Below are 20,138 nucleotides of genomic sequence, written 5' to 3' on the forward strand. Positions count from 1 at the left end.
TTTGACAAATAGTTTATTCAGCAACTTGGAATAGTATAAAAATTTACTTAGGGAGTATCTGGAAGTGATTATCATTTGAGACAGGAAATCTTTCAACTGTGATCTACAATGAATTCAGCCAAGTCAAAAACACTGTCCTATGAGTTGAGATTTCTAAGATCTAGTCCCAGATCTGACATAAACTTCTGTGACCTTGACTTAGTTGTTTCCTTTCCCTGGACCTCAATTTTCCTGCCTGGAAGTTGAAATTGAAGGTCCCAAAGTTCTCTGCACTCTGTCATCCTCTACCCTCCATCCCTACCAGAGTCAGTCTGAAAGGAGGGAAAGATGGAGATAGGGTCAGTGGAAAGGGCAATTTCAAGATGTTCTTTGCGATGGGAGAAGGATTTCCAGACCTGTGAGAGGAGTATAACAGCTTCCTTTTGTGTGGAAAGGGGCTGGGAAGCCCAGGTTCCCAATGCCTGTTTTCAGGAGTGTAAGACAGAAAGCCAGGCCCAGGCTTACAGATACAGGCCAGGCAAATGTCCTGAGGCACAGGATAATGAAACATTTTTTATAGCCTGGATCAATCCAGAATATCAGAGCCAGGGCTGGATGACCTGGTGTAGCTACCCAGGGGCTAGAAAGGGAGCAAGAATTGTAGGAGGAGGGACAGGTATGGAAAAGACCTTGGAAGTATTATTTTGGACACTTCTACCAGAAGATCCCATAAATTATTGAAACTCAGCATTAAAAATAATTATTCATCATCATTCTCCTGGAAACCCCTCCTTCTGTAAGACTCTCTTTCTTGGTTAATGCACCATCATCCACCAGTCAGTCAAGCAAAAATCATGAGAACCATTTGGACGCCTCCATCTCTCTCATTTGTTGTCATCCAGTCACCAAACCATGGCCATGAAACTTATCTGTAATGTTTCCTACTTCTGCCCCTTCTTTTCCATTCACACTAGGATAGCCCTCCATCTCAGCCCTTAGCATCTCTGGCATGGATGGTATCTCTTGGCTGGAAGAGATACTAGGATAGCCCTCCATCTCAGCCTTTAGCATCTCTGGATGGAAGCATCTCTTGGCTTCTTAACTGGTATCCCTGTCACCATGCTTTTCCTTCTATTCCATTTCCCATACACTGCCATAGTTCTGTCTTTAAGAAAACAATTTGGTTGCTCAAAAATTTTGATTGTTCCCTACCTTTGGCCAAAGTCCAAATTCTTTGCATTGGCATTCAAGGTCCTTCACAACTTAAACAACTATCTTTCTTTTATCTCCCACCACATCCTTACATTTCTGAGCTCCATGGGACAACTCCTTATTTCCTATACATACAATGAACCCTTATATTGGGCTCTCTACTGGGTATGTCTTTGCCAGCTCCCACCGCCACAAACATTTGGTCTGTTAAGCCATCCTCTGGACTCCCTTTCCATTGTGTCCGTATCTCTATTATAACACATCATACTGTTCTTCATTTTCTTCTTTTCTTTCCTGTATCTCTTACAGACAATTAGTGTATGAGAGTGACATCTCACTGATTCCTATATTCCCAGAACTAAGCACAGGATCTCACATAAACAATGAATCTACCAAAGATTGTCTTTTTATTTTTGATAACATAACAAAAGAACTGCTGGTAATCAGGCTAGTGCCTTCTTCACCTCAGCAGACTTTCTTCTCTATTGTTTCATCTCTGAACTAGCTATTACAAATTGACACACAGCCCCCACTGTCTCCAGATGACAAATTCTTAAGACAGGGCCTTTAAGGTCCTGTAGTTCCAGTTAATGGTGCAGATCCATGTAAAGCACATTTCCACCGAACTCTTGAAACTTCAAGATTGCCTTAATCTCAAGGCAGGAAGGGCACTTAAAGGACCTTATTAACCAATGGTTTTCGAACCAAACACTGAGGAACTCTAGAGTCCCCAGAAATTCATTGGGGAATGTCAAAGAGTTGAGGGGTGCTTCATTCAACCAAATCTCATTTGGTTCAACCAAATGTAAACATTTTGGAGATTTCATGAAGATTTCATTTGGAGACTGGAGTTGGGCACATAAAAGTAGACGTTGCAGACCACTGCTCTAGCCCAGTGCTCAATTGCTAACAGCCTCCCTTTTATACCATTCCTGCTAATGTGTTCACTCAGGCTTGGACCAAATTCTCCAGATATGGTCAAGTATCCCTTTTCATTCTGTACTCAGTTGAAAGTTCTTCTTTATATACAACCAGAATCTGCCTTATAACTTCCACCCAGCTGTCCCATTTTCACTCCTTGGAGTCTCATGGAAGTTGTTCCTTCTTCAATATGACCAATCTACTGGCGTTTAGAATTTCCCAAAGTCTTAGATGGAAGTGACTTTGTAGTTCATACAGTCCAATGCCTTCATTGTATTTGGGGAGCTCAAAGCTGAGTGATCTGCACAACAGACAACTCATTGGTGGTAAAACTGAGACTAGAAGCCAAATTCCCACTCATCTATAATGTCCTCCCCTGAATCTGTCTTTCCCCTGAGTAAATAGCTCCAACTCCTAAAATTATTTCTCACAGTCCTGATGACTAGTCCCTAAACTTACTCCCGATTAACAGTAACCAATGGCTGAAGATCCGCAGCTCAGCTGGTGGATATTCTATGGCACCTAGGCTTTGGTTGGCCTAGGGTAAGGGCAAAGGAAAAGGAAAGCAAACTGGCATCAGAAACAGAGCTGTTCCCTCACCACAGCCTGGATGCTGCTCTCCATAGGACTAAATTCCATTCAAACAGTGCTCCTCCCATGGCAGGGCAGCCAAAGGGCAGCTTTCAGAGGTCCCTTCTGACCTGTCTGCTGGAGGGTCCTGCTGTGTGACCTTCCACATCCCAAACCCAGAAACAGGAAGAGTTGGTTTGGTTTACATTTTGAAAAGAAAAATGAAAACATAGGAAGTGGGGCGCCTGAGAACAGAGGATTCCAACTCTGTGTGCATGTGCCCCTGGAACAGGATATTTCAGAGAATACATTCCACAAGAGAAGGGAACAGCCTCCTTATTAAAAACAAAACACAAAGCCTGTCAAAGTTTGGAAAGAGAAAAAGGCCAAAAGGAGACTCTTAAGGAGGGGAGGGGCAGCTGTTTCAGAATCTCCAACTCTTCTCCCCCATCCACCACTTTGAGCTGTTGTACTTTGATCTCACTGCTGTTATCACATCTGGCCCCCAGAGATGCCCTGCTCCCTTCAACCTATGGCCCAGAAGAAGGTCCAAGCCTCTTTTCTTGTTTCTCTGAAGATCATCAAAACAGGCTGTCACTCAGAACCTTACTTTAAAACCAAGAAAAAAACAGACATAGATTAATTACAGAACCTACAAACAGCAGAACAACATTCAGGCTTTACAAAGTAAATGCCTTTTATCTTAAAGCCAGCAAAAGGTGGGACGCACTTTGCCAGTCCCCAAACATCCCTCAGGATAACTACTTTATTGCTGCACATGAGCTGCTGTAAGTTTGCCTGGCTTTCTCCCCACTTAGCTCTCTGTTGCTGGGAGGCGAGTGCCATCTTATTTCCCAACCACAGTTACCAAAAGAGCCAATGCAAAAGGTCTTTTAGAAAAATAAAAATATTCCAGGGGCACCTGGGTGGATCAGTCAGTTAAGCATCCAACTCTTATTATTGGCTCAGGTCATGATCTCACAGTTGGTGAGATCGAGAACCACATAGGGCTCTGTGCTGACAGAACTTCCTTGGGATTCTCTCTTGCCATCTCTCTGCCCCTACCCTCCCCTGCTTTCACACTTTCTCTCTCTCTCACACAAAATAAATAAATAAATAAACATAAAAAACTAAAGCCATCTTTTTAAAAAAGAGAAAGAAAGAAAAAAAACCTAGAACCCCTTGGGATTCTCTCTTGACATCTCTCTGCCCCTACCCTCCCCTGCTCTCACGCTTTCTCTCTCTCTCACACAAAATAAATAAATAAATAAATAAATAAATAAATAAATATAAATAAAACTAAAGCCATCTTTTAAAAAAAAAGAAAGAAAGAAAAACCCAGAACCCCTTGGGTCCTTTCCAATTCTGGTTTTTGCATTGAGGAACATGGCCAGTTGACAGGTAATTGGCAGGGTAAAAATGTGGATCATTTGTGTGCCAAAGAAACATAGTCCTGCAAAGAAACAGTTCTGGCCATCTCTGGAGCTTCTACAGGCACACACAAACACGTGTTACATGCATGTATGCACGCATACACACATACACACACATAACATCTTTACCAAAGTACTAGTTCTGCAGAGTAACAGCTCCTTCAAAACACAAAAATGAACCACTGTCTCTTGCTTCTCAAAGGGGATTATGTGTCCCCTTGGGCCAGAGGTATGCAGAACCTCTTCCGGGAACATGCTTTCAAGAGCATCTGCTTGGATGCTTAAAAGATCTTAAAAGATCTGGGTGGAGGGAGCATTATTTTTATATTAAAACAAGCACAGATATATGTTATGGAATAGCATGCAAAATTCACATGAATTTGTGAGATAAAAGTGGAGACTTCAAAGAAATTTCACACTTGTAGCTGACTACTTGGGCTTCTCCAGCTTTTTGGGGGCTGTGTGGGGAATGAGTTCATTCCGTTCAGCCATTTGGTACTTTGGTGCAAAAGTTTGAGAAGCACTCACTGAAATGGTGGGCACCCTGAGGGTAGAAACTTTGTCTCACTCCTTTCTGTATCTTCATGCCCAATACAGAGCAAGCCACAGAGAGATTGTGCTCAAGAACTATTTGTTGCACCTTTCCATCCACCTATCTGCCCATTTGTCCTTGTCAAGGAACAAGCAAAAAAGGCAGCCTTAAAGTGAGTGGTGGAAATAACTCAGTTTCTGGAGATTTCAGACAGCTCTGGGTCTGAAGTCTAACTGTGTCACTTATTAGTTGTGTGACTATCTCTCTGAGCCTCAGTTTTCTCAGTTTAAAAATGTGGATGCAATACTCATCTCCTGGGTTGTTGCAGGAACTAAGTGTGGTAGTGGGGGACGGGCTAAATGGATGATGGGCATTAAGGAGGGCATTTGCTACGATGAGCACTGGTGTTATATGTTAAGTGATGAATCACTAAATTCTACTCCTGAAACCAGTATTACACTATATGTTAACTAACTACAACTTAAATAAAAATTTGAAAAAGAATAATTTTCTTAAATGTTAAAAAAGAGTGCTTTATTTCCATCCACGTTGCTACAAAAGGCCATATTTCATTTTTTCTCATTGCCACGTAGTATTCCATTGTGTATATATACCACAATTTCTTTATCCATTCATCAGTTGATGGACATTTAGGCTCTTTCCATAATTTGGCTATTGTTGAGAGTGCTGCTATGAACATTGGGGTACAAGTGCCCCTATGCATCAGTACTCCTGTATCCCTTGGGTAAATTCCTAGCAGTGCTATTGCTGGGTCATAGGGTAGGTCTATTTTTAATTTTCTGAGGAACCTCCACACTGCTTTCCAGAGCGGCTGCACCAATTTGCATTCCCACCAACAGTGCAAGAGGGTTCCCGTTTCTCCACATCCTCTCCAGCATCTATAGTCTCCTGATTTGTTCATTTTGGCCACTCTGACTGGCGTGAGGTGATACCTGAGTGTGGTTTTGATTTGTATTTCCCTGATAAGGAGCGACGCTGAGCATCTTTTCATGTGCCTGTTGGCCATCTGGATGTCTTCTTTAGAGAAGTGTCTATTCATGTTTTCTGCCCATTTCTTCACTGGGTTATTTGTTTTTCGGGTGTGGAGTTTGGTGAGCTCTTTATAGATTTTAGATACTAGCCCTTTGTCCGAGTGTAATGCTAAGTGAAATAAGCCATACAGAGAAAGATAGATACCATATGGTTTCACTCTTATGTGGATCCTGAGAGACTTAACGGGAACCCATGGGGAAGGGGAAGGAAAAAAAAAAAAAAGAGGTTAGAGTGGGAGAGAGCCAAAGCATAAGAGACTGTTAAAAACTGAGAACAAACTGAGGGTTGATGGGGGGTGGGAGGGAGGGGAGGGTGGGTGATGGGTATTGAAGAGGGCACCTTTTGGGATGAGCACTGGGTGTTGTATGGAAACCAATTTGTCAATAAATTTCATATATAAAAAAAAAGTCACTAAAAAAAAAGAGTGCTTTATAATCTCTTAGGCAATATGCAAATAATAGTTATTAAGATTATAAAATGACCACCATGACTAGCCCTGGCAGTAGGGTGAGGGAAGGGAGAGAGATTTTCTGCAACCCGGAAGTCTGATTTCGGATTAAGAAGGCAGGAGCTGAGGCCCCAGCAATGAGCCACTGAGCCTCTGGGATGTGGAGGGTCAATGTTGAATCATGACTCTAGAGCTCCACCCCCACTTCAGAGAAGCACTTCCCAGGCCAGAGGGCAACTTCTTCTGGTGGAATGATGGAAGGATCAGATGAGCCTGATATACCTCAGGTCTCCAAAGACCAGACATGCTTGCTTTCTCATGTCTGCCAATGAGCTCCTTGGTGGCCTGGCTCATAGCAAGGATCATTCATCAGTAGGGGCTCAAGTACAACCAGGAATGATGACTTGGCTGCTAACAAGCTATGTCACCTTGGGCAAGTATCTTCTCCTTCTGGGCCCTGACTTCCTCATCATTAAAATGATGAGATTGTAAAGGGTAGACTCTAAGGCCATTGATCTCCTACACACTATGGTTATGTGACCCTTAACTGAAAAGGCATTTGACCTTGATTCCTCCCCCCCCCCAAAAAAAATAAGTGATCAATCTGATCATCTGATAGTTTGATACTGGACCCCAGGTGTTGTGGGGATGCCTGACTGGAATCCTCTTCTCTTTGTAAGTCTGCTGTGTCTTGCTGGACTGGCAACATGGTATCACAGTCCAGGTAAGGGATGTATGGATAAAGCAGGTGTTTCCCGAGCCCTGGGCTCTGGCCCAAGTACTTCACAATATAAAATGAGGAAAGGGAAGAAAACAGTTAATCCTGTCCACAATATACACCTAATTTTTCAGGAAGAATTCCTTCTAGGCCAGCTCGCTGTCTCAGAAGTCAGCAACAGCTGCTGAGCTGGAAAGCTGACTGCTGCAGTCTCTGGGATTCTAGGTCTCCCTGCCCCCATCTCAGCATCTTTAGACCTTTGCCATTTTTCAGAGCTTATTTCAAATACTATTGCCTCCCCCTTCAAATCCCCAGCATACTGTGTATCTGTCTAATAGTATGGATCTAATTCTGTCTCATGTTGGAACTATTTCCTTTCACATATGGATTAGAAATAAAATACATTCTGTTGGCCATCTGGATGTCTTCTTTAGAGAAGTGTCTATTCATGTTTTCTGCCCATTTCTTCACTGGATTATTTGTTTTCCAGGTGTGGAGTTTGGTGAGCTCTTTATAGATTTTGGATACTAGCCCTTTGTCTGATATGTCATTTGCAAATATCTTTTCCCATTCCGTTGATTGCCTTTTAGTTTTGTTGATTGTTTCCTTTGCAGTGCAGAAGCTTTTTATCTTCATGAGGTCCCAATTGTTCATTTTTGCTTTTAATTCCCTTGCCTTTGGAGATGTGTCAAGTAAGAATTTCTGTGGCGGAGGTCAAAGAGGTTTTTGCCTGCTTTCTCCTCTAGGGTTTTGATGGTTTCCTGTCTCACATTCAAGTCCTTCATCCATTTTGAGCTTATTTTTGTGAATGGTGTAAAAAAGTGGTCTAGTTTCATTCTTCTGCATGTTGCTGTCCAGTTCTCCCAGCACCGTTTGTTAAAGAGACTGTCTTTTTTCCATTGGATATTCTTTCATGCTTTGTCAAAGATTAGTTGGCCATACTTTTGTGGAGGGACCATTTTTCTAAAGTTACTTGCCTTTCAAAACCATGCTTTACTTTGAAAATCCTACAAGTGCTATTTCCAGTCTCTACCTCTCTCAGCTTCCAGTCCCTCAGATTCTGGCCCAGCTAATGTTTTTGGAGTTCCTCATGTGTGAGTGTGTGGATGTAGATATAGATACAAATGTAGGTGAAAGAGACAGAAAGAGAGAGAGATTTCTTTTTTTAAATTTTAGAGGGAGAGTGTGAGCAGAGGACAGGAGCAGTGGGGGAGAGAGAGAGAGAGAGAGAGAGAGAGAGAGAGAGAGAGAGAGAGAATATCTTAAGCAGGCTCCTCATTCAGCTTGGAACCTGACATGGGGCTGGATCCCATGACCCTGGGATCATGACCTGAGCAGAAATCAAGAGACACTCAATCAACTGAGTCACCCAGATGCTCGAGAAGACTCCATTTTTTAAATGGACAAGCTGTAGAATGGTAGAAAATGAGAGCTGGAAAGCACCTCAGGTATCATTTAGTCCAATCACTATCCAACCTTTAAGAGCTAGGGAACCTGAGGCCCAGAAAAGGGAAGGGATTTTCCCAGGGAACTAGTGGCTCTGACAGCCAAATTAAGGAGGGAAAAGGCAAGCCTCTGGGCTGAGGGAACTCAAGTTGAGGTAACTAACCTGGGGAAAGTGTGTGGGGCCCAAAAAGAGATGAATATGAGCAGAGAGGGGGGATCAATCAAGAGAAGCAGTTGGGACCAACTGCAAAATTCCCCTGGAAAGTAAAAATATAAGAAACATGAGGGCTGTGGTTTAGCAAGTTATTATGAGTCTTGATGAGCAAGGAGAGGGAGGAGAGAGGAAGAGAAAAATAGAGGGGGCCAGAAAAGGAGAAAACAGGAGAGAATGAAATCTAAACCAGGCAGATGGAGAATATTTAAAGTGGTAGGCTCAGTAAGGACTGAGCATAGCAAGTCAGTAGGGTCTTGTTGCATGCAAGACATCTAGAACTTTCTAAGTTCCCACCAGGTCTGCTGCCTGGTTCCTTTCAGACTCTGAACATGCAAGCCAGTCCTTATTTTTTTAGCAGATGCAAAATTTTTCCATTGTGTTGTTTGGAAAAGTGGCCCCAGACTGTAGGTTTTGCCTCAGATTTGGCACACTAGGGCACCATACAGCCTGGGCTGGCTGTCAGAGTGGGAATGCACTCGCTGTACAGCCACGATCTGATTTTAGGCACACAGTCACATTCTGAGGTAAACTTAGCCCATTTTACAGTGGAGGGGTAATATAATTTGCCAATGAAAATAATAACAACACAAGAATAATAGAAATAGCTACATATGTATTGAAAACCAATTGTTGTACTGATGAAGAATGAGGCCCGAGAGCCAAAGTGCCTGGACTCAAACCCCAGTTGTTCCTCTCATCAGTGGTGTGATCTTGGACAAGTTGATTAACCTCTCTGTGCCTCAGTGTCCTTATCTGTAAAGTGAAGATAATAATACCTTCTTGAGAATATTTGTAAGGATCAAATGAGTTTATGGCCTTTGAACAATTCCTGGCACATAGTGCTCAATAAATAGTAGCTACTATTGATACCATCATTATGTGCTGGGCACAACTCTAAATGTTTTATTTGTATTGTGGTATACAATGATCACTCAGAAGGTAACTGAAGCCCAGGTGCAAGAACATATCAAGTCCATTAGCCTTTAAAGTTTTCCTAGGTGCAGAGAAGCCTGGGTGGCTCAGTTGGTTAAGCGTCCAACTTCAGCTCCGGTCATCATCTCACGGTTCGTGGGTTCAAAACCCTCACTGGGCTCTGTCCTGACAGCTCAGAGCCTGGAGCCTGCTTTAGACTCTGTGTCTCCCTGTCTGCCCCTCCCCTGCTTGCACTCTGTCTCTCTCAAAAATAAATAAAAATTAAAAAGAAAATGTTTCTTAGATGCATAACTCTTTTCTCCTCACCCCCAAACTGAATTCTATGTAGAACTCCAATCTATAGAACAGATAAAAAGCAGTATGGCTTTGATGGAAGCAAAATTGGGTAAGGGTGGGGCCTAGAGCCTCCAGGCTCAGACTTCCCCTGATCTCCCCACTTCCAAGATCCCCAAGGTAGGACTTGAGGGTCTTTGCTGCTCACTAGGAGGAATAATTTGCAAGCTTGCTGATGTAGTCTATCCAACCTTGTTATGCTCAGATGAAGGTATTATTAACCCTGAAAGGGCAAGTAACATCCCCAAGGTTGCATAGCTAGTCAAAGGCAGAGGAGGGCACAGGTGGTACGACTAGTCATGGACAGTAATAACTTAGTTGAAGAGAAAAGCCTTCTTGGTTAAACTAGAACACAAAATATGCCAGGCTTGGGCAGAGAACAGCTAGGTAAGGAAAGAGAGCAAGAGGGAAAGGGAAGCTGAGCCAGACGCCCTGCCCCTGAGCCCTGGATATGAGCAGACAACCCTTATAGCATACTAGAGCCACCCTAGACTTGAAGAGAATAAGACAAGCCTTACCATCATGGGGCCTCTCACTGTACAGGGTTTGGGGTTCTGTTTTGACAAGGGATGTTGCCACCTGTCTCTGAGGTTTTCAGTCTGTGGGACTCAGCAGACCTGGGGCTAAATCTTACCATTCTGGCCTTCTTACTGGACTCTTGGCCCTAACTGGGCATTTTTATAAGGCTTCTTTTCCCCCAGGTTCTGGGATGGCAGTCGGGCTTCCAACTTACGGTTGTCAGGGAAGTGCAGGGGAATGACCTGAAGTTCTGCCCCTTGTACATTTACACATGTGGGTGCCCCTATATGTTCAAGGTGTGCTACTTTCTATCTAAGAACCTGTGTGTTGCCAACTTTTATTTCCAGACTTCAGTGTGGGTTACCTGAGAACACCACATGGAGGAGAAATTATAGGAGAAGTTCCTCCCAGAGAACTTTGGGATTTCTCTGGAATCCCTTCTTCTGACCTAATCATTTGAGCACTCAGGCCCCGTGAGAACTCTAGACTATATCATCCTGAGGCAAATACTGGAGGGCAAAGCCTGGGTGCAGGCCCTGAGTTGCTTGACCCTCCTTTGGTAGGCCTCAAGATCTTCATCTGGACCATGAAGGAGTGGAGTAGATTCTCTCTGAGGGCCCACCAGCTCCAGGCCGGGCTTCTGTGGAGGCTCCCATCACTTGGGTACTGTCTCATGTGCTGGCCTAGAATCCCAGGGGAATACACCAAGTGGTGGATGCAAACAAAGCTTGCCCACTTCCATGGTTTGCTGGACCTTTGGACTAGTCACAAGAAGGAAGGGATGCAGGAGGCAGATTAATGACCCTTAACTTGCAAACTACTCCTCTGACATAAAAGCAGCTTTTCCTCATGACAGGGCCACTTGCTCAAATGCACAGAGCCCTAAACCCCTGAGCCATAGTGTGAGATATGTGTTACTGTAGGGTTGGTGCTATATCCCACCAGATGATGGGAGGAGCTTCTGCAAGTTTTCACCAGGTTAAAGGTGTATGCACTAATGCTGAGGAGTTGGGGGTGAGGAGAGGGTGGCTGGAGAGAGACCCAGATAAAGGCAGAAAGAATCAGTGAAGGTTTGAACTATGCCGCCTACATGATTCAAGGGTAAGAAGAAAGCAATGAAGCAGGATAAAGGGCTAAGGGGCAATCTTGCCACTGATAAAGGCATCTCATTGACACCTGCACTTTTGATCCACGTAACATTTTAGGGAGGTAGGTGTTATTGTCTCCATTTAGTAAATGAGGAAACTGAGGCCTAGAGAGGTGATGTGACATGCCATCAAGTTAAAGCTGGTGTTCAAACCCAAGGCTGCTTTGAGAGTTACAGTGCTCAGGGATCCCTTTCTCTGGAGCTGATCCAATCCATACACGTATACACTGTTGCTTTTCATCCAGCAACCCTTCTAAGACTTGGCTGCAAGGGCATAAGAATTATCCTTCCAATTTTACAAAGACACAGGAAAGGCTGATGATTGTTTCAGAATTATACTCAGGCAGAGTGAGAGAGGGGAGAGGCTGAGGCTCAGGTCTCTCACCTGTCTGCCTTCAATTGGAAAGCTGCAAAACACTGCTAAAGTAGCACTCCCACTGCCATTTTCTCTGCATCTGGTCATTTTCCACTTACAAAGGCTTTCTCTCAGATCCATTATCTCAGTGTTTGTTTGCAGGGCAGGAAAAATTATTTCCATTTTATTTTATTTTTTAAAATTATTTCCATTTTCTAGGTTCAGTTACCTTGCCAAAGGTTGCGCAGATACTGAATAATAGAAGCATGACTTGAGACCAGAGTTGTGCCCAAATTCCCTTCTACTTTCCCACAAAGTGCATTTGGCCGGTCAGAGATGGACAGAGAAAGTTCATTGAAGCATACTGTTTGAGACCAAAAGAGGCAAACTCTGACCCCCTGGAATGACATTTAAGCCCTTTGCTCTTTTCCATATGAACCTCTGAATTGCAAGGGCAGTCCTGAGGCCTTTGAGGAAGAAAAACAGAATCCAGTGAGCTCAGTTTCACACAGACCCCGGAGCTGGCAGCTTCTGTGGTTTGCTAGATGCCCCATCAACCCTGTGATCAGGGTGCCAGGTTTGGTCCAGCTACACAAGTAGCAGGATGGTGGAGGAGGGGGTTCTCTCTCTGCTGCTCTCACTACCTGTGGATGCATTTCATACTAGGTCATTCGGCCATCTTTATGTTTCTCTATCCCAATGCCATTGGGGAAAGAAAACCTAAAATTTCTGAGCCACAGTTTGGTTGGGTCAAGGCTACTTTTGGGTCACACACTCATTCATTCTCTCAATTGTCATCAGTCCTTTACTAAATATCCCCTCAGTGCCAACTCAATGCCAAACTCCTTCCTGAGCAACGGGCATGTTGTAAATAATAAAACACAGTCCTTGCCCTCAGGGAACTCACACTTTTATTGGGCAGGAAGACATATAGATAACTAAACTCAATATAGAAGGATTGCTGGTATAACTGAGCTGTGGGAACACACAGAACTGGAATGGCTTATGGTATTCATAGGGAGGACTAAAGGAATATGTGGGGCTTTGCCAGATCCAGGAGATAGGGCAAATAGCTTAGCCTTTTTGTATATCAGTTGTCTCATTGTAAAATGGGATGGTAATGATACCTGCAGTGTTTCCATAAGGAGTCCATGAGTTAAAATGTGGTAACAGCTTAGAACAGTGCCAGGCACACAGAAAGCACCATATAAGTGTTTGTAAAATAAGTCAAGAGAAGTAAGAATGAGCACTTTTGTGAGAGAGAAGATTAAACGTAACACATTTGAAGGGTTAATGAAGTATAGGGTGTTCTGGGATTGCCAGCTGATTTGGCTGGGTAAGCTTGTGCAGCACTTTGAATGTCAGGGCTAGAGGCATGGACTTGTCCCTGTAAATGATGTGCAGCCATTTCTGAAGCTGGATCTTTGCCACAGGGAGTAGCAGAGGACTCCTGTGTGAAATGATAGTGCCCAGTAGGTGCTAGGTCCAAGAGACTGCCACAAGCCAGGGAGCCATCAGTTGGCAAATATGAATGGAGGACCTTCTCTGTGCATAGCCCAGACCCTGGCTTAACATCATTTGGGAAATGCTGGGTTGGTGGGAGAGACACTACGTATTTGCCCTCAAGGAGCTGCTCATCTAATTGGAATATGTCCTGCTTTTGCCAAGAATGAACTCAACCATCCTGGTGGTAAGTAGTGGAGATGGGTGGGTAAGAAAGACTCTGTTGTGGCCTGAGAGGCAGTACGTATAGTGGTTACCAGCCAAGGCTAACAGGGTTTAATTTTTTTAAATGTTTTTATTTACTTTTGAGAGACAGAGCATGAGCAGGGTAGGGGCAGAAAGAGAGAAAGACACAGAATCCAAAGTAGGCTCCAGGCTTTGAGCCTTCAGCACAGAGCCTAATGCAGGGCTCGAACTCACAAACCATGAGATCATGACCTAAGCTGAAGTTGGATGCTTAACTGACTGAACCACCCAGGCATCCCAAAGGCTGTAGGGATTCAAAGCCTAGTGGTCACTTGCAAACTATGCGGCCTTGGACGAATTGCTTAACCTCTCTGTGCTACAGTTTTCCCACTAGAAAATAAGGACAATGATAATAATTATACCTCCTCATAGAATTGTCACATTGATTAAATCATATGTGGAAAGTGTTTAGAATGTTGGTTCATATAATAAGCACTTCATTAACATTAGCTCTTCCCAGTGAGTAATGGTCTACCATGTGCCAGGTATGTGGTACTTCTGGGGTAAAAGGCAGTGGCCTGGAACATACACAGGCACAGGACTAATGTAGCCCATTTCCTGGAGTGTCAACTTTCCTCAAAGGCTTAAAGGAGAAAAACACCCATTTTTATAAGACAACATGGATGTATACCAGAGTTAACCAGGAAATTCAAGTAGGTGTTTAAGATAAGAGTGGGGACTTCAAAGGCATTCTCTGCAGGGAGTGAAGTCTTCTGGTTATATCTTCAGCTCCCCCAAGGTTCCTACACATTCTTCCCCTCAGCCCTTAGGTTGGGGTGGGGTACTTTTGGGTTCAAAAGTTCCAGCCACAGGGACACATGTGAGCTCATGAAACTTCATTGATGGATTGTTCTCTGGGGTAAGGGTGATCACTGCCATTATATGTGTGAAACCTGAGGTTCAGCGGTCAAATTCTGCCATTGTCACTCATTAGCTGTGTGAACTTAGCAAGTCACATTATCTTTGTCATCGCTCAGCTTCTCCATCTGTAAAAGGGGGGTGATAAGGATGATGATGACAATAATAACAGTACCTACTTTAGAGGGCTGTGGTAAAAATTACATAGATGAATCCCCAAAAAGCACTCGGAACAATGCTGGGCATAGAGTTATTGCTCAATGCATATTAGCTTTTATCAAATCCATTCTCACATTTCCTCCCACAACAACATTGTCAGGTAGGTGTCATCATGTCCATTGTATGAAGGAGGAAATTGAAGCTGTATGAGGTTAGATCACATGCCCCCTTCCTCTTTGCTAACAGAGGGCATTCTTGCAGTGGGGAGGAGGTGGGAATAAATAAGCTCTGAGGTCCTTTCCAGTTCCAAGCTTCTGTGATTCAAGTTAAACTCAGGAGCCCTTTCATATCACTGTTCTGGCTGGGGCTGAAGCAGCAGAGCTCAGGAAATGGGAGGGACTTAAGGGAGATGCCTTAGCAGGGTAGGAAATGGCTGCTGCCGCCCTTCCTTCTAGGCTGCTGCTCTGAGAGCCTGTGTCCTGCACTCCCACCCCACCAGAGAGCAAAAGGGAAACTCCTGTGCTTGGAGGAAGCTGACTGGGGCCTCCTTTTCCTCAGAGAGGAACCTGCCCCTGAGGCAGAGGCTGCTGGAAACTCAGAAGTCAAAGGTTTGGCAGTACCAAGCTGGACACAGACAACAGACTCCCAGTGGCTGTTTACCCTGGCTTAGCTCATCCAGAATGAGGATTGATCATAGACCAGAGGGTGCTGGGGGAGAGGAATGAGCTCCCCAATGATTTATGACCATATGGGGGGGAATTCCATTAAGTAGCATGGCCTGATAGAAGGAGGAATGGACAGGAGATCTGACTTGATTGTGAAACAGACTCACTGTGTGGCTTTGGGCAAGTTCTCTTCCCCATGTGAAGAATATACTCATTCCATATTTTGTGAACACCTACTGTGTGCCAACACTACCCTGGGGAAAAGGGTGAATGACATGGAGATCAACATGTTAATCTCTCATTCCTTTCCAGTTCTGAAACTGAGTCTATGAAAAGCGAGTGCAAATCTCATTCAAAAAGCACATATCAATTCACAAACTCCTCTTCCTTTTCTTAGCCTGTCCCTCACAAATGGTGCTATTCTGCCCTTGTCTAGTGGCACAAGGTAGGGAGATAGTAGAAGAAGGGGCTGTGACCTTTACCTGTGTATCCCCTTATCATTATTCTGATTGAGTCATGGGATTATGCTCATGTTACAGATGAGGAAATGGAGGCTCAGAGAAGGAAAATGGCCTGGGCTTTGCCCAGTTAGTGCAGAACCACTATTAGAATCTTCCCTCCTTACTGGCCACTGCCACAAGTGGAGTGGAAATGACCAGGTCTGAGAGATGGCAACTTTCTGCCTTCCCTCCATTGTAAACAAAGGCAGATAGAGACTCCCCACCATCGCTGAATAGGGAATACAAGTTCCCTTGTTGTGGATGGAAGTTAGGGGTAAGGGAAAGGGTCATGTAATTTAGGGTCCTGTTCCAGGCTTTTTTCATGATAGATCCTCTTCTTTGAGAATAAAAGTTAATCTTTCTTCATGGAGACTACTCTGTGCTAGGCACCATGTTCAGTAGCTTTAGATCTTCAAAACAGCTCTGCAACAGAGATCATTATCCTGCTGACATGGTGACCAAGTAATTTGTATCCTTGGGCCTCAGTTTTGCTTCTCTAAAGAGAGTCTATAAGAAAAGAATGCTTCTGCTCATAAGGTCTAGAATACTCTTGGTACTAGAAGGATTTCAAGGTGTCGTTGGAACTCAGGGTCTTCTTGTTCTGGTCAGAGACACATTAAACGGGGCTGGAAGGGTGGTGAAAAGCAAGGTCTGTAGGAGGCTGAGGAGTCAGTGAGTCAGTCTGCCAAGCTGGCTGGAGACATTGTTCCCCTCTCCATCTGGCTGTTGCATAAGGTCTTCTGCCCTGTAACGTGGTTGGTAAAATTTGGGGGAGACAGGAGGTAGAGGGGCTGACTTAGTGGCTAAGACCCCCACTATCTCGCACTGGCATAGTACAGCAAAAAGGAGTGAGATCAGTGGTGAGACACCCCTCAAATCGGGGGCTAGTGTAGAAAAGGCCAAAGGGTGACTCCAACTCAGGAAAGGAGGCTGGATGGCAATGGAAGAGGCAGCGTAGCTAAGCTAAATGACTTGAGGCCAGTGTAGGATAGAGAAGGGTAGTGTCCTGCTTAAAGTGTGGGCGTGGAACTTTCTAGTCGCTACTGAGTGGGTGGGGCAATCCGGGCCTTCATTCCCTCAGCCCTCCCTCCGATGGAGCCCTGGCTGTAGGCTCAGTCCGGGTGCGACCACCAGAGGCGCAGCGCTCCGCTTGGGAGTGGCCGGCCTGTGGATACAAGGTTGAGGCGAGGGACTGGGGGCCAGCCTTGCGGCTCCCAAAGCCCCGGGCGCGGATGTCCTGGAAGCCGTGGGGTGTGAAGGGCACCCGGTGGGACCCGCCGCGCTGGAAACCAGGTGAAGAAGAGAGCTGGGCGGCCCCGGGCGGACCCAGGTGGGAGGTCAGGGCTAGGCTTGCACTTCGCTGAGAACCTGGGCGCTGCGCTGCCCTCTGCTAGGCAAAACTTGAGTCCCCCTCGCCTCGTCATCTTTGATTCCAGTCCCGTTTTGATCTACTAGCCCTATGTCAGTCTGTCTGAACCTCACCTCTGGCTGGCACACTCCGTTTTTCAGACCTTCCATCTCCGCCCGCTGGCTTTCCTCTAATTCTTAGCCAGCTGTTCTTTCTCAAGGTGCCCCATCCTTTTATCCCAACTGTCCATCTGGCTTTGTCCCCACCCACCTCTCTCCCTCTGTCTTCATCCTCCACTCAAAGAAGAGCAACATTTTGGTTGTTAACACACAGTAGGCATTTAATAAACGGTAGGTCCCTTACCCCCTATTCCCCCAGTACTTTCTTTGCCTCTGCCTCTGCCTTCCACCCTCCTGTCTGTCTTCCTGTCCCACTATATGTCTGACACTCTGCTTATATTTTTACTTTATCCCACTGTCTGTCCTTCTGTCCCTCTTTTTGTCTCCTACCCTTGGGTCTTACCTAGCTGGTAGCTCCATACCTCCCTCTATCACTCCAAGGTACCCTTATTGCCTCACTCTGTCCCCTTGTTGCATGACACAGCCCAGCCACCCTGGAAGCACCTTGTTAGTCATCTTGAATTGCCTAAAGCTCCACCCTAAGGCCTGTTTCCACTCCAGCGGGTCTTCCAGACTACCTGGCACTTTGTCTTTTTAAAAATTGAAAAAGTGTATATTTCTCTGAGCACTTAAAACACTTTCCAGGCTGTGCTCCTTCCTTTTCTCCAATAAGTACTCCCCTGCTCCTGCCCAAATGGTAGGGTGGAAATAGCAAACTGGGTCGAGTTTCTTGAAATGGGTTTGTCATGGAACATGAACACATTTACAGGACAGGGCCCACAGAAATCCTCAGAGCAAACTCTCTGATTGTACATATGTGGACTCTGAGGCCCAGAGGGGTCAAGGCTCTCAGCCAAGTCACACAGCTCCTCAGTGGTAAAAGCAGGGTAGAAGCCAGAGTTGCAGTGTCCTGGACCCTGATGCAGGAACCTTGGTGGGGGTGGGGCCCAGAAGCTACTTCCCTGGTGTTTCCTGGAGGTCTGTTGATCCAGAGATATCAGGTGTCCAACCTGGGAGCCTGGTTGTCCCCTCTCTCCTTGATCTCTGGGATGTGACCTGGCTGCCCACCTGCCTGAGTTGGGTATTCTCTATCTGGGGGCTGCTGTTGCCTCTTCCATTGGCATGGGAGCTTCAGAAGACAGGCACCCTAGCTGTTGGGCCTACTTTCTCTGTTCTCTGCTCCAGCACCCCCCCATTAGTGCCTGGGTGCCCATGTTGACTGATGGGTTGCTGTGTATGTGTAGGGAAGCCCTGGCCCTGGTTGAAGATCAGCTCAGAGTTTTTATTTAGTTAGAATGTGTGTGCATGTGTGCATGTGTGTGTGTATGTGTGTGTGTGTAGGATTGCAGAAGGGGGAAGCTGTGTTTGGAGAAGGGCACACTGAGAGGGGTTACAAGAGCCCAGACGCTTAGCTGAGTGGCCCTCGAGCCTCACCACACATCCTGTATCCTCTCTGATGTCATCCAGGAGCCTCTGAGGGTATTCTTCACGGAAAATAGACAGGGTGGGTGGCCAGAGGATGGCTCTGTCTGCTTGAATTGAAATTACCAAGTCCTAGAGACTCATAATCACAGGGTTGGACTGGGCCAGGCTCTGGGCAGGCCTGTGAAAGCTAATCCCCATCCCCCACCTCCCACCAGCAGCTGTCCCACTTTGTGGACACTATATCTGGTGGCAACATGAGGTCAGGCCATGGTGGACTGATGGGTAGCCTGTGGGTAGGAAGGAAGAGCCCTTGCCTTTCATCCTACTCCATCTCCTCTTTACCCTTTCAGTTTTGTCTTGAGAGCTGCTTCCCCTGAGGGACATGTGGAAAAGTCCCAGGAAAGGAGGCAGGATCCTGAACTCTTTTCAGAGGCTCTGTGTGTCCACTGCCACTAGGTGAGCTGGAGGCAGTGCTGGAGGTGGGGGCCAGGTTTCTAGACTTCTGGGCTTGTTTGGTCTCAGCACCTGCTCCCTTCTTTCTCTGCCTTTCACATCAGCTTTCCTCCTTCCTTTTTCTCACTTTCCTCTGCTCTTTCTCCTCATCCTCAGAGGGCTGTCACACCCCCAACACTCCCTTCTTCTTCAGAAGCTGCATGGATGGTGGGCTTCTGGGAACCTCACCCCTATAGGAACACACAGAAAAGCTTGCAGAAGAAGAGAATGCTACGGAAAGAGGGTACTCAAGAAAACAGTCCTGTTTTCCAGATGAGGAAACTGAGCCTAGCCAGGAAGGAGAAAGCTCAAAGGCTGAAACAAAGTCAGGTAGGGGGGACTATTGAGGGGTACATGGAAGGTTCCTCTGGCCTCAGGTGTTTGTAGGTGCATGGGATTGAGGCAAGGCGAGGGGATTTGTGTTAGAAGTTGACTTGCTTTTGCTCATCTCTCCTCACCACACTATGACTGTTCTCTGAAGGGCAGGAATGAAGTGGGAGGGTGGGAGTGGACATCCTGCTCTGGGTGTCTGTGCCAGATTCACCAACTGCTCAGCCCAGGGTGACCCCCGTCTATTTGTTTGAACTGAGGCATTCCCTGAGGGAATGGTGGATGTGCTCCATCTGCCTGCAGCAGAAAACCTCTAGCCCCTTTGAGACTGACCAGTAAAGCCAGCCATCCTGGTGTGAAATGGGACCCACCACACTGTCATGGCTCAGTGGGTCTATTGTGTTAGATTCTGGGGGCCAGCTCTCCATCAACTGACACTTTGCCTAGTGACTGTTGGAGGGATGGGGACAGAGTGTTGGGTATTGAGGGAAGAGTGAGGGGCAGAGACTGAGTGGGCCTGGGTTCTCCCCCTCCAGCTTCCTAGTCCAAGTATGTGGAGGTCCATCATGAGAAGCACCAAACACTCCTTTCAGTAGTTCCAGGAGAGGAAATAAATGCATCTGGGTCATAGCTTGGAGCTGGGCGGGGGGTGGGGGGGCAGAGAGAGTAAGCGATCTCTG

Source organism: Lynx canadensis, chromosome X (assembly GCF_007474595.2).
Source record: "Lynx canadensis isolate LIC74 chromosome X, mLynCan4.pri.v2, whole genome shotgun sequence".
NCBI classification, from domain to species: domain Eukaryota; kingdom Metazoa; phylum Chordata; class Mammalia; order Carnivora; family Felidae; genus Lynx; species Lynx canadensis.